The sequence below is a fragment of the Malaclemys terrapin genome, chromosome 10 (genome assembly GCF_027887155.1).
Source record: "Malaclemys terrapin pileata isolate rMalTer1 chromosome 10, rMalTer1.hap1, whole genome shotgun sequence".
NCBI classification, from domain to species: Eukaryota; Metazoa; Chordata; order Testudines; family Emydidae; genus Malaclemys; species Malaclemys terrapin.
In genome coordinates this window covers 47,353,057-47,368,107 of record NC_071514.1, presented here as the reverse complement: position 1 = coordinate 47,368,107, position 15,051 = coordinate 47,353,057, and the positions used below count along the sequence as shown (strand labels likewise).

Here is a 15,051-nt window from a genome sequence, read left to right as displayed (position 1 = left end):
CAAGGTGAGTGAGGCAAGAGCTTTTATTGGATCAACTTCTGAAGAAGAACTCTGGGTAAGTGCAAAAGCTTCTCTCTCTCACCAACAGAAGATGATCTAATAAAAAGAATTTACCTCACCCACCGTGTCTCTCCAATATCCTGGGACCAACACAGCTACACCTCCACTGCAAATTAGCGATCAGAAGGCAGATGCCCTCAGCAGTGGGGAACGCTAGAGGAGGCGAGTCTGTCAAAGTGCTTCTTTCTTCTTAGCAACATCCCTTTAGTCTGAGCCAGCGGCTCCTCTTGCTGGTGATCTCAGCTAGGCACTGAAAACATTGATAGATGCTGCTGAGAGTTTTCCATACCATCTTACCACAGTGTTTAGGACCATTCTTAGAGCTGGACCTATCCAAGGACCCCAGATCCCAATTGCTCCAGTCTCCACAGGGTGGTGCCCATTCCTAACCACATTAGAGTACATATGCATAAAGAGGCCGTGCTGTGCCCCTGCTGTGGGACTGGGATTGTGAGAGGTTTCCTTTTTCTTTCAGGACTTATAGTAGGCCTGGCTGAAATTAGTGCCTTTGCCATCTACACCCCAGGAATTTCAATTATTTTGCAAAATAGTGGTGGGGGCAGGGAACCCCTTGGTATGGAAGCGATGAAACGTTGAAGAGTCCTGTGCAGCGAAAGGTGAAAGCTTCTAGTTGTGGGAGGTGTGGCCTAGAGGCAGCCTAGCCTAGTGAAGTGAGCAGAGGTCTGGATGCCAGTATCCCGGGAATACTATCCCTGCTCCTCCCATTTCCTGCCCTTACTAACACTTTTCCCTTATAAAGGCAGCATGGTTCAATGGTTAGGGCAGCTGGCCAGGGTTCAATTCCTGGCTCTGTCACTTTCCTTGGACAGGTCACTTCAGACTAGCTGATCATAATGATCCCTTCCGACCTCAATGTCCATCAGCTTCTCTGTATCTCAGGTCCCCCTTCTGTAAAAGGGGGATACAGCTTCACCTTCTATATAGTACTCTAAGGGCTGTGGATGAAAAATGTATTCCATGATCTAGGATACTCACAGGATGTGGGCAAATATTATTACCCCCATTCCACAGGTGGTGGTGGAGCTGAAATGACTGACAAAGTAGGTCAATTTTAGGGTCAGTACCAGAAGCCAGGTTTATCCACTAGATTCCAGGCAACGCGCAAGCTCCCAGCCATGAAGGCGCTATGTCCAGAGGAGCTGAGCACCCCCGGTGCAGTGACCAGGAGCTGTGAAGGCTGGGCACCTCAGAAAGTCAGGCCTTCAACCTTTGTAACTCTGGTGCCCCTCAGAGCGCCCAGGACTCCAGTATGGCTGGGCCTTTCTCTGTGGTACTCTCAGGGCCCAGCTCTATTTGCCAGCAGCTCCTGATGAATCTATCGTGGCACTCTCCTTGCCCGGCCAACAGCCATTCAAAGCCCTACGGATTGGTGGCCCCATGCTCCGCTGTGCAGTGTTTATTTAGCTCAAGGGCACCAGAAGCCTCTGGCAGGACCTGCTGGGGAAGTTTGTTTTTCATCCTCACTGGGCTTCTCTATTAATCAATTTGTCTCTGGCCCCTATTCACCCTGCCTCCCTCCAACGCTCTGCCAGCGTTTTAATAACACCCCTGACAGGCAGGTGCTAGAAAGTGCTCAGGCCTCCCGCAAGGCTCATTATGTAGTAGGCACGATGACACTGATGAACAACGGAGCGCTGACTGGCGGGGAATCAGTCACCAGCCTGACTCTGGGCAGAGAGAGACAACACTCCATTCATCACAGGCTAACAGAGAATTCTCTGCAGTGAGCAGCTCTAACCGCCCTGTCACACACCCAGCCCCAGTGACATGAAGAGAAGCTGCTGGACACACAAAACAAATGAGCAGCACTGAGACATCAGATGTGACTCAATCCATCTCCCATCCTTCCATGGCATTTACCCCATCACTCTGACACTTACCTAAAGGAGACCTGTTTGTTCCAAAACCACCCATATCCCCCAACCAAATCTCATGCAGCAAAGCAACAAACACTCGAGATGGATCCACAGTCTGTAAAAGTTTGGATCTTGATCTGGTTCTGCGTCTCACAGCTGACCTGCTCAGCTCAACCAGGTTTCAAGCCAGTTCAAGTCATAGCCTAGACCCTATGCTAGGTGGCTGGATGCAACACATGGAGTAAAACAACCAAAACAGGTCAGGATGCCTTTAAACCAGGCCTGCCCCATGCCTGGGTCTCCAAGGGACTTAGGTATCCAATTCCCGTTGAAACTTGGGTACCTAAATCCTGCATTAATACATGTCTCTGCTGGATTGATGGGGGGTTGGATTTCTTTTCTGGGATAATAGATTTCTGGATTGGAAAGTCACAGCTTGAGGCTCTCTCCTGGTTTCAGAATCAGTTTTGCTGAATTGTTTTTAACCTGGTTAGAAAATTCTCCCAGTGTAGATCAGCCCCTTGAGGCTGCAATTCAACTACTACTTATAGCTGCTGCTTCTGTTTTATGCATTCAGCTTAAAAAATAAAAGAATTGCTGTTGACTCTAAGGACCACTCCCCCCCCCCCTTTCCACTATAAAGTCTATGTTACACTATAAATCACTTTACGCTCGAACTTTCTGCATTAGCAGACCCAGCCACATCACTTCAGTCCTGTGACACAGCTAACACACGGTTGAGTCTTACAATGTAGCTATGACTAGAACTTGTTTTAATCCAATTTTCAAATTGTGCTACAGCCCCGCAGCAATCTATGGCTGAAGCATCATTTGGGAACACTGTTAAAAACACTTCTGTTTTAATCATGTCAAGGGGTTACCATGTTCTAACCAGGTCTCCTGACATGGTAGATTAAATAGGGTAAACAGGACCTGAAGGAAGAACCACCTCAGGATTGTTCTTGTGCTCTCCTGTCTGTGTATCCACCTGGTGTCTCTTGTCTTAGATTGTATAGGCCATGTTTTTTGTTCTGTTTCTACAGCCCTTAGCACAACGAGGTGCTGGTCCATGACTGCGGCTGTTAGGCATGCATTGAGTGGGCTACATTTCGTGTAGCAGTACCATCTACCCCTTGTGGCTTTGGGCTAACCACTGCCTCGATTTCCCTCACTCAGGCTGATCTCCTGACCTTCATGCCTGCTTCAGTTGCTGCCATGACTCAACCCTCCAGCTAAGTCCTTAAAGCAAAAAAGGCCACATTTTCCAGGGCAGCCAAGACCAAAGTCAAGCAGAAGAGTCCTTCACCCCAATCTCCAGCCGGCCCCTCCTTTCTAAGGGTCTGTCTTCTCTCCTCTCATCCATTCTGGGCTTCTGTGTCTCTCCACCAAGCAGCAGCACCGAGAGCTTCCTAGTTGGAGTCTCCCTTTTCCCCTTCTGTCTCTCCAAGGGCTACTGTCCTATTTCCATCCCAGAAGGCCTGATTTAGCCACATGACCTGCCTAGCATGTGACTTTGCTCATTTTCTCCACCTGAGGAGGCAAGCCAAGTGTGTTACAGGTAGGGCTGGACCCATCTCCCCTTAAAGGACTAGTCACCCTGTGACACTTTGCAAAGAAGAGCAAAACTCAACAGAGATGGTTTTCAAGCCCCTTTTTGGGGGGAAGTGGGGGAGGAGGAAAGGGGAAGTGAAAGATAACTTGGTGTTATGGTCCCCATTAGGAAGTCAATATTTGCCAAGGCCTGCTGCCTACACAGTGTGACCTACCAGAGGCATTTCCTGTTTGTATGAGGAAAACTGAGGTATCACATTTACCAAATAGGAACTGGAGCTTCTTTTAATGTATTTATTTGCAGTATATTACTCAGCCACTAGATGTTTCTTTGTGCCATAGCATTACACACAGGTTCTGGTCCCTGGTAAACAAAGGAGACAGAGCAGGACTACGAGCTGTGAGGAATCCTGTCTGACTGTAGCTGCAGCTGTATTCTTTAACCAACCCCTCTTGCTTAAGGAAGCTTGTGATACCCTCTGTCATGATGGCAACAGACAGCTGTATAAATACTTGAGCCATACAGAGCACACTGCTCTAGAAGGGTTGGAAACAAAACCATCCTCTTTAGGTTTGCTACAAAAGTCAATGTGCTGCATGGATCCCTGAAAACTGGCTGCTCTTTCCATGGGCTCCAACCATGTGAGGGATGCTGCCTGATAGTGGCAAGCACACAGAGCAGATAAGGGATGTGCCACTGCTAATAGCTAGGAGACATCTTTTTCAGCTCAAGTGACAGATGCCAGCACTGTTGAGGCATGAATCTGCACCACTGAAGTTAATAAAGCTTTGCCACTGACTCCAGTGAGCTCAGGTTCAGATCCTTGGAGCTGAAGGGCTAGTGGTCTAGTCCCAGACACACGTGTGATTTGTATCACAATTGGGTTTGCTGTCTGCATTCTTCTTATTTTGCGTTTGCATTAAGGTAGCACCTAGAGGCTCCGACTGCAATTAGGAGCCCTATAAAGGTGTGGCCGCTTGCCTCTCACGAGCGCTTCCTGCTGGCTGGCTGTGTGCCTGCACTCTTGTTTTTATGCAGTGCCCTCTGCCGGCAGTTTCTCTTTTCAGATGGGTTTTCAGTGACTCAGCCCTCTGGACGAGTCACGCACAGTCCGTATGTGAAACAAACAGAAAACAAATCGCTTCCGGGGTAACCCAGTCCAATGAATGGTTGGCCTCTCCCCAAGGTCTTCAGTCCCAGCTCTGGGCCTGTTTAAGCTCATGCCCCCTACTTGGACTCCAAATGAAATGTATTGCCTTCTCGGCCCTTGGCCACTCTGCCATGGGTGGAGGGACCCGGGCCTGCCCACTACTCTGGGTCCCAATCCAGGGACCCTATGACTAGCAGCCACCTGTTGCTTCCTTCACTAGTGTCTGTTGCTGCATTCCCTGAGCTGCTTCCCACTCTGTCCTGTCGGCTTCTTGGGTCCTCAGCCTATCACCCCCAGCCTCCTTGCCTAGAGAGTCTGTAACAGTCTCTGCCCTGTTCTCTCAGGCCTCTTCATCTGGTGAGCATATAACAGTCTCTGGCCCTTTTTGTCAAGCCTCTCTCCCCCAGGCCCGGAGAGCTTCACAGTCCTACCCCAGCTTAGGCAGGGTTTCTCCGCAGTCTCTGTCCCTGTGGAGTTTCCCAGCCGTGGGAGTCCTGACTGCTCTGTCCAGCTGCTGCAGCTTCCTCAGCCAGCCAGGAACAGCACCCTTCCTTCTCTGGCTCCAGCCAGCAAATGAGCTGTCCAGGCCCTACAACTCCTTTTATAGGAGCCTTGAAGGACTCCACTCTACTGCCTTTTTTCTGGGGTGGGGTGTGGTAGGACCCGTCACAGGCCCACTGAGCTAGGCACTGTACTGACACAGTAAGAGATGGTGCCTGCCCCAAAGAGCTTAAAAGCTAAGTAGACCAGACAAAGGAGGTGTTCTTTTTCCCAGATGGGGGAAATCAGGGACAACATGATGAAGTGATTTCATCCACAGCACCTGAATTTGTTACACTGTTACTCCCTGCCCCCACCCTCTTCTTTCCTTAGGTGGCTCCAAAGAGACCCAGCGCTTGTCTGGATGGAGGGAGCTTTGCTGGCTTCCCAGGATGATGGTCACAAAAGTACAACCCCTCAAACACAAAGCTCTGTTGGAGGGGGTTGGAGGCCAACTCTTTGCCAAGCACCGAACTAAGCAGCAGAGTTTACATGCAGATCCTAACGCTCACTGAATATGATTACAAATAGATATTGAAATCATTACCGTCAGCTTGCCCTAGAATACGAGAGTCACTTGCATAGCCAGCAGAGCCTCCCTGCCTGTGCCTAGGAATATATTACACACAGGCTGCTGCAGAAGGCAAAAATCTTTATCCCTAGCTTGGCCTTCCTAGCGGATCTCTGTTTCCTAGCTATTATCCCCCGTCGACCACAGACCTACATAATCACCCTCTTCTTCACATGCCCAGCCAGCCCCTCAGCTAATGAGAGATGTGCTCTGTGCAGAAGCCAAGGGTTGTACAAAGTCGCAGCCCAGCCCAGCCGTTTGTAGATCTGGGCAATGCAGCATACCCCTCTGGTGAGGCAGACAGAGCGCGGAGGCTAGAGAGCTATAGGAGTCTCCTAATGTAAATTGCACTGCCAGACCAGGCTCTCTGATGAATCCATGTAAGCACCGTATCGCTAATTCCCTCTGCTTTACTCTGGCATGGATCTAGTCACCTATGGTTGTTCACTGAGCTATGGACCCATTCACTCCACAGTTGACCCCTCCTGCGCTGCTCAGGAATTAGATTATTGCTGGTAGAGCTGTGCCCATAAAGTCTCAGTCAATCACTGCCACCAGCCTGACTCTACTGAGCTTTGTCCACCTCTGTCCCATGGAGGAGGCAAAGCCTCTCTCAGTCACTGAGACACTGCCTTTTGCCTGCACTCAGCATTAACCCAGCTGAGTCCCTATGCCACATAGTGTACAGAATTTACCATCAATGGGAAAAGAGGATCAGAGAGACTCAAGATGAAACAGATCAGCTTAATGAGAATAGTCAGCCCTTTTCATCCACTGACCTCTATTAGCCTTATTTCCACTGATCTCAGTAGCTCTACTATTGAAGAATGCTATAGAAGGGCTGGGTATTATTATTTGTACAGATGTGGAAACTGAGGCACAGAAGGGTGAAGTGACTTGCCTAAGGCCACACACTTAGTCAGTAGCAGAGCTGGGACTAGAACTCAGGTCCACTAGGCCCCACTGCCACCATGGCAAAGCATCTTGGCTGTCTTCACCCAGCTAATGCAGTATTGTCCCTCAGTGTATATCCCCTAGTTGCATCCAACCCAGTTTTAATTACCTCCAGCTCAAACGAGATGATCGTATTGAAATTGCGTGAGCTCTGCTGCCTCTGTGAAAGCAAAACCAGAGTGCCAACCCTGTGGTTTGTGTGCACCCCACCTCCTCCCACACATTTCAAATGGGAACTAGCACTAACCCCCATTGCAGCGAGATTCAGAAGGCCTGAAAGGAAGGCTCTGTTAGCTCTAGGGCAGTGGTTCCCAAACTGGGGTTCGTGAACCCCTGGGGGTTCGCGAAATGTTACAGGGGGTTCTCAGGAAAAAATTCTCTAAGGGCGGTCAGAGCCGTCCCTAGGGATCCTGGGCAGCATGGGGCCAGCAGCCCGGAACCCCTGGACTTCCAAGAGCTAAGCAGATCAAAGCAAGCATAGCTGTCACACTGAGGAGATTTAAACTTCAAGACTCATAAGAAATGGAAAGGGAGGTGGATATTTTTTGCTGTTTTTAAAATTAAATAGGCAGCTCGTAATGTTTTTAAAATTATTATGAACAATTTTAAACTTTGTTGTAACGTGCACTGTTTACCTGGACTGCTCAAGACCTGAATGCTTGTATAGGAGGAACTCTGAGTTGGCTTCTTAAATGCCTTCATGCTGTTTCACATCTGATTCTCCTGGATGAAACATAGGAGCCTTGTCTTATAACAGGCTTATTCAAAGTGATACAAGCTATGAAAGTGAGATCTTGGACGAGTGTTGCCATTTTCATAATGTAATAAAAATACTGTAATGATAACTAATAATTAATAACAAATAGTGTGTAATAAGCATGTCATAAAAACAAATTTTATATTTCCAAAATCACTGCTTTTATAATTTATACTCAGGTAAAGGAGAAAATCCCTGGAAATATTCATTTTTATGAGGGGGTTCACAAGACTTGACATTTTAGTGAAAGGGGTTCACAGGTTGTTAAAGTTTGGGAACCACTGCTCTAGGGCAAGGCATAATGGGCCTGATCCAAAGCCTGTTGAAGTCAATGTGCATAGGTACTATACAAGCTCCCCTGCCAGCTTTAGCCAAACTAATCCTGACCTGCCAAAACCCTTTGCTATCCTGCTCCTAGCCCTGTTGTGAGCAGAGACCACCAACTATGCAGAATTGCAATCCCTAGCATAGGACCTAGGCGGAGACCATCAAACTCATTTCACTTGTGACCCAGGCCACATTGGAGTCCAGGTCTCCAAGCTGAAGCTTTAATCCCCACTAAGGAAAACAAGTAGAATGCAATAGAGGTTTACTTAGCCAATCGGTGATGCACATGGAATGACTTCCAATGGTACTCAGCAGCAATCAAGGGCCCGATCCTGCTTCCATTGAAGCCATTGGGCCTGCATGATTGACCAGAGCCCAATAAGTTGGAGACCAGATCTCCTGGCCAAAGAAATAATAGAATTGCCTAGGTGCGCCGCGTATTCTACTCAGGCAAAGGGGATTCTATGCACTGATTTAACAATACTTGAGAAACATGGCAACAAAACTGTGGTCTATTAAACAAGTGCCCTAGTCTCTGTGTTAGGAGGCCGTGGGGTTTCTCTGCTGGGAATTCCCTTCGGTTCCTTCCATCACCCTTTGGTCAGAGCCTGCATATTCTCAGCAATCATCTCTGCCCATCCAGCACTTCCAAGGGGGGTTATGGATAATCCTAACATGACCAGGTCGCTTCAGCAAAACCAGTGGCCTTGGTGGGGATTTTAACTAACTATGAATTCAGCCTCATTGGCAGGGGCCGGATAGGAGGAGCAGGGCCAGGTGGGAGGGTGGGGGGGGGAAGGCAGAGGAGGGAAGCAGAGACAGAAAGGGAAGAGAGGAGAAGGAGATCCATGAACAGCAGTTGTTCAATGTAGTAAAGAACATGGAGCCAGATCTTCAGCTGATGTAAATTGGTGTGGCTCCATTGACTACCATAGGCCTCTGATGATTTATGCCATGGGTGGAGCCAGCCCCATGATGTACAGAATTGCATACAATTGGACAGCTAATGCAGGGGAAAAGCCATGAGAGAAGAGCAAGGGGAGGAGACTATGGTGATGACTGCCAGTGCAGCAACCTGCAGTTCAATGCTGGCACAGGACCTGATGCTGTCCTGACTGTGAGGGACGGTGTATGGTGGGAGCCGAGCAGCAGGGGGGATGAAATAACCGGTGCAAAAAGGTACGTGAAGGCACACTGCCAGCCTGGCCTTGTGCTTGTGTTCTAAGTGTTATTATTAACGAAACACCCCCACGTGCACTAGGCACTGCACAGACATCAAACAGCAAGCCATTGGTTTCCAGAAAACTTCCAGTCTTGAGAGTTTTCAGAGTAGCAGCCGTGTTAGTCTGTATCTGCAAAAAGAACAGGAGTACTTGTGGCACCTTAGAGACTAACAAATTTATTAGAGCATAAGCTTTCATGGACTACAGCCCACTTCTTCGGATGCATCCGAAGGTGCCACAAGTACTCCTGTTCTTTTAGTCTTGAGAGTGTGTCATAAACTCTATAGCGCTAACAGCAAGTCCCCTTTAGCTCACATGCCAGGCACACATGGAAAATGAGAATGAGTTCTAACCCTGTTATTGCTATGATGTGCAGCACAGTCTACCTATCTTAAATACCTATATAGCCCACATTACCATAGTATGTGAGCAGCTCACACTCTAAAGTACCTAACCTCACAACCCCACCCCACCCCATAAGGTCAGGCAGTGCTGTTATCTCCATTGTGCAGATGGGGAACTAAAGCACAGAGAGATGCACTGACTTGTCTATGTCAAACAGGAAATCCATGGTAGAAGAGTAAGTACTTGCAGCCAGGTCTCTGGCCAATACAATAATCATGATTCATCCTGCCTCTCACAGGGAAAACCAGGAGGTTCCCAAGTGGCATTAGACTTGTTTGAAATCTTAACTATTATAGCTACATGACAGTACATTGCAGAGCTGGTCAGTTTTGTAGTGTCCAGCATGTTCCAGTAACACGTCCTTCACTGGTGTGGCTTTTGTATGTTGCCAGGTACAGCAGGGACAAACTCCATAGTTGCACTGTGACTAAGCTGAAGAGTGGGATGGGAAAGGTGACTTTAAGCAGACCCAGAGGTACACTAGGAGCCAAAATAGTTCCAGGTGTAACTTAGAGCAGCCTTTAGTCTTTATGCTGCACCATAGTCCCATATGAACTGTTCTATGATCAGTGTACTCTAGACTGCACTCCTCCTTCTGCATGTGATATGCTCCCCCGACCTGGGCCACGCGCAACATGCTCCTTGGCTTGCAAAGGGAGTGAGCTGTGTATGCCAGTGAGCTAGCTAGGGCAGCTGCACTCCCCACGCACCCTCAAAGTTTCCTCTGCTTCAGGGGAATCTTCAGCCAGCCCTTTGAGGGCAGCCCTCTAGATGCAGGAGCCTAGGGGCCGAGGATCCAGCCCTAGATGCCAGGTAATGTATTTTGATCACAAACATACAAATAAGTGGGTTTTCCTCACCACACAGAGCAGCAGAAACATTCAATCACCATCAGATCTTCCATCACCAGAGCACACAGGTGCATTAATCTCCCCCTTAACCAGGAGAATGCAGAGTTAACACTTGCCTCCTTCCTGGTTTTCAATTTTTAAATAAAGTCATTCCAGGGTGACATCAGCGCAGCACGATTTATTGCTGCGTTAGCTTGTCACGCTTCCCCTGGGGGCCTGGGAGCTGAGGTTATAAATTGCACTTGCTAATGCCTCCTCTGCCACCCCCAGCTCATGCTGAGGCTGCTACCTTAACTTTACCTTGCAATCACTCCAGCTCGTGCTGATTACTATCGATTTCCTTCGCCCCCTGTTCCAAAGGGCTTGCACCTACACATTTGCTGGGCAAACTCAATCCAGGCTCACCAATAATCCTCTCCTCCTAGTGAACGTTCTGCTTATTATGGGGAGGGGAGAGGCTTCCTCTCTTGTTGCCTTTGACAAATGTCTCTACTTTCAGCCGTGCTGGCTGCATGCTGATGAGCTCTTGCCTCAAGATGCTGAAGGCTTCCTCCAAGATGCTCAGCACCTTCCACTCTCCTGGTTTTCAATGGGACAAGGTGCTCAGCACCTCACAGGATCTGGCCCATAAAGCCTAGGGCTTCGCTAGTGCCAGTGAAAAGGAACTGTTGGTTTCTCTATGCAACAAGAATTAAGAAAGACAAAAGGTTCACATGTTCAGGACAGCCCCTTTGCACCCCTCTGAGCCTAAATTATATTTACCCCACTATGAGGCCCCTTTACATAACCAGATCAGTGTAAGGGAGCCCATATGTAAATGAGAATCAGGCCCAAAGACTCTGCCTGAGTGCTTATTATCATTATAAATAAATAAATAAATAAATAAATAAAAAGACACAGAGGACAGCAGAGTTGGGGCTGTCAATTTATGACATGTTTGCATAGCATCTAGCACACTGGGGCCCTGATTCCTGACTGGGGCCTTAATACAAGTGATAATGATGCAGTAAAATAAAGATGTGGTATTGCCACCCCAGAGCACTTCCAAAGTCACAAGTCAGGCTCCCAAAATCATGAGATGTTACAAAAGTAATACATGTTTACCCTGTTTTTTTGCCTTTTAGTGCAAAACTTTAGGAGTCTTATTTTCCAGCTTCTCTCCCTGAGAGCTAAATAACTGACTTTAAAGAAAACAACAACTGAAATCCTCCCATAATCACAGGTCTCAAGGAGCTGAGGCTTTAAGCAACCCACTCAATATTGCCAGAGTTGGCAACACTGATTAGATGTCTCCCTGAGTCTGCAACTATAACTCCTGAGATTAGAGAAACTGAGTCAATGTTTAAAACATTCATCCACCACTTCATCAGGTGGTTTCTTCCACATCTGGGCAGTGAAAACAAACTGATCAGTTTTACTTTTGCTTTTAGTCAGTTTCATTCTCTGGCACCTGAGGTCACAATGATAATGGGAAAGGGTGAAAACATCTTCCAAACCTGTGGTTTCTTTAAAAAAATAATTAAAAGCCCCCCTGAGCATGATGACAAAGCTGGTCCTATCAGGTGAAATCTCATCCCCTCTGCGGAGGATATCCCAGATGGGGGTGGGAATGGTGTGGATTCTCCTGTACGTCAGGGGAGGGGATGCTCAGGGCCTGTGCACTGGGCGTGTCATGGGCTGGGTGATTATAACCCCCTGTGCATGATGTGTCATCATGAGCCCCCCCTCTGAGTCTGATCCAAAGAAGATATGATTCTGCTACAGCTACAGCTCCCAGCTGGGGGGGTTAGACCCAGATCCTTAAGCACTTAACTCCCTTGGGCACTAGGTACCTAAATACCTAGGAGAAGCTGGGCTTTAGTCCTTCAGCCTAAGACATAGGGGCTCGTGCTTTTACCCCAGAGGTGCCCAGTTCAATCCCTGGTGATGATCCAAATTGCAACCACCATGCAACGCCCCCTTGAGACCAGAATGTGAGGCCTCCTTCTCAGCTAAGATCCAAAGCAGCACCACCTGGATGGAACGGGCAAGAGCTCGGTGTGGCCTCACCAGTATTTTCATCCATATGCAATCAGGGACATGCTCCCCCCACCCCCGCTCCAGTCCAGTCCAACCACTCTCTAAGCACCGGAATCACAAACCCCACTGACTGCAGTTTTCGCAGAGTGAGGTCACAGGCTCCTGGGAGCTCTCCTTCCTGGAATCTGCACAGTCAGCAGCTGCCGCTCCATACATTAATACTGCTTCAGCTACCAACAATACAAAGGCAGGATCAAAGGCTTCAGTCACCTCTACCTCCCAGAGGGGCTGGGAGGATAAATTCGCTATGTCTGTGAACTGCTCACACACTAGTGTAGCCTAGACAGAGTGTAGAAACAGAGCACTGAGAACAGGGAGATTAGCAAGAGCCTGAGCAATTCCCCCTGGCCTCTCCTCATAAGTGAGTCACCAGGCAGCAGGAATGAATCAGCTGGCATGCTTTGGCTTGCTTCCCACACTGGATTCAGACCTTGTGCTTCCAAGGCCCCATTTTTTTCCTTCTCTCTCAACCTCTCTGGAGCACCATATGGCAGGAGGGAAGCAATGCAATGACCAGGGGACGTCAGGACTTGGCTAGGACAAGATATGAAGAGTCAAACTGATCAAATTCATTCTAAAAGAACTCCACTGGCTTCAGGTTAGAATATACATGTAGCCTGGGTAAGCATTTCCTGCAATGAGGCCCAGGAGATTGGAAGGATCTCCCAAGGGGGCAACGGAAGCCCAATCCCATGGGTTATTTCAAACCAGTCATCAAAAAGCACTGGATAATACATGGCCTGGGGCATCCTCACTCAGAGCCTGAGGGATGGACTGGATAGGATAGTCTAAATAGACCTGGTCCAGTTCCAGTCTAGATAACTTGGAACCCCCAACCAAAGCAGCCCAGAAAATGGCATGACACCTAATTTCCCCAGCAAGAACATCATCTCAGTGGTTTGAGCATTGGCCTGCTAAAGCCAGGGTTGTGAGTTCAATCCTTGAGGGGACCATTTAGGGATCTGGGGCAAAAATCTGATCTGTTTGGGGATTGGTCCTGCTTTGAGCAGGGGGTTGGACTAGATGACCTCCTGAGGTCCCTTCCAACCCTGATATTCTATGATCTATGATCTCCTGCCAGAGCCTCCCATGCAGTGGATGAGACACTGAGGCAACAGATGGTGCCTTCACTTACCTGCACCCCAGTGAAGGGGTCCTGGGCTCCCAGCTCGGGGCTGTGTCCTGGTGAAGAGAGGTGGAAACTGGCACTGCTCAGCCATTGCCTTGGCACAGCTAGTGAGGAAGGGGGAGAGAAGGAGGAGCGCACTTCATCTGCAGAGTCATTCCTTAGCTCTGGGAAGGCTCTTTGGTCAGGCTCACCAGGCAGCTCAGTCACCTGCTAAAAAGAAGACAACAAGCAATATTTTAGAGGGAGCCAGCCATGATGCAGGCTGAGGTGTTGTCAGAAATTCAGCACATCTTGGCCTGTCTGCTCTCTTCCAGTCCCCAGTAGCCTCATAGTCTCCCAAAGCTATTACCCAAAATGCACCGGACTACCCCTCTCTGCCAAGGTGGTGGAGGGGTTCCTCTCTGGCTTGGGCTCCACAGGGAAGAATACCACCTCTGTGGCACCTTTCCCTGGGACCCCACAGAAACCCCTCCAAGAAGGGTCAGGCTCCATGGGGTTTAGTGAAAACTGGAAGAGCTAGGGAACTGGCCATCCTCCATGGCGCTGTCTCATGCAGACCCACTGAATTGCCATATGGTGATCAGGTCGGGTGCCAATACAACTCTGCCTCCTTCTGGGACCCATCTGAGGCCTCTGCTGCACAGCTACAAATACATCCTGCCAATAAGAGCATGGTTCCAGCTGGAGCCATGCTGCCAGGAAAGTCACGAGAAGAGGCAGCTGTCCACACAGCAGCTCATCTCCTCAGGATCTATTCTATTCTACTGTGTCCGTGTTGCATTAAATTCTAAATCAGGTATAAAAGTTAATCAATGCAGGTACTGTGAAATCACACAAAATATTTGTCAATACATTAAAAATCATGTCATTTTTTTTAATTTTATTTCTAAAAACTCACACATTTGTATCATACAAATACTGTTTGGTTCTATTAGTGATGTAGTTAAAATTTAACCATTATGAAATTGATAATTTCCATCTTCTTTACTCCATTTACTGGAGATGTAATTAAGCATCTGGCTTGTATTTTTACTCCTAAGGCAGGTGTCTGTGCCTGCTCGGCTGCAGCAATGACTCTTCCCTAAATTGGCTCCCCTTTTGGGGGGGGAGGGGACACTGGCTCCCAGAGGCACTCACCTCTCTGCTCAGCTGAGTTGAGCTAATCCCCCACCCGAGCTGCTGCCGGCAGCCCCTCCCCATGCCTGCAGCCTGCCGATTTGCTTCTCCTTGTACCTGCTCTGCTGAAGCAACGACTCTCCCCTAAGTTTTACTCCCCTTTTGGGGGGACACTGGCTCCCAGAGACACTCACCCCTCTGTACAACTCAGCTGTGCTGCTGTCCCGTGTGAGCTGCTGCTGGAGGCCCCTCCCCCTGCCTGCTCTACTCAGCTGTTCGCTTCTCCCCTGTTGGTTGGAGGGCCGGACAAATGGAAGCCCTGTGCCGGATCCGGCCCGTGGGCCATAGTTTGGAGATCCCTGATCTACAGGAAGGCATCACCTCCTTCTGGCTCTGGATTATGCCCAGACTCTGTACCCATGGATGGATTTTGGAGGGGCATTGCACCCCCCCAAACTGC

General features: G+C 48.7%; 1 protein-coding gene across 3 annotated transcripts in view; it reads right to left on the bottom strand.

Moving 5' to 3' along the window:
- Window positions 1-14,846, bottom strand: part of CCDC33 (coiled-coil domain containing 33) — a 316,889-nt gene extending 302,043 nt beyond the window's left edge. For all 3 annotated transcript variants that reach the window (XM_054042405.1, XM_054042406.1, XM_054042407.1), the window contains exons 1-2: window positions 14,786-14,846; window positions 13,482-13,685 (exon numbers count right to left, since the gene is read on the bottom strand). The gene's annotated coding sequence lies outside the window, so the exon portion shown is untranslated. The remainder of the gene's footprint in view (window positions 1-13,481; window positions 13,686-14,785) is intronic.
- Between the last annotated feature and the right edge of the window lie 205 nt (window positions 14,847-15,051).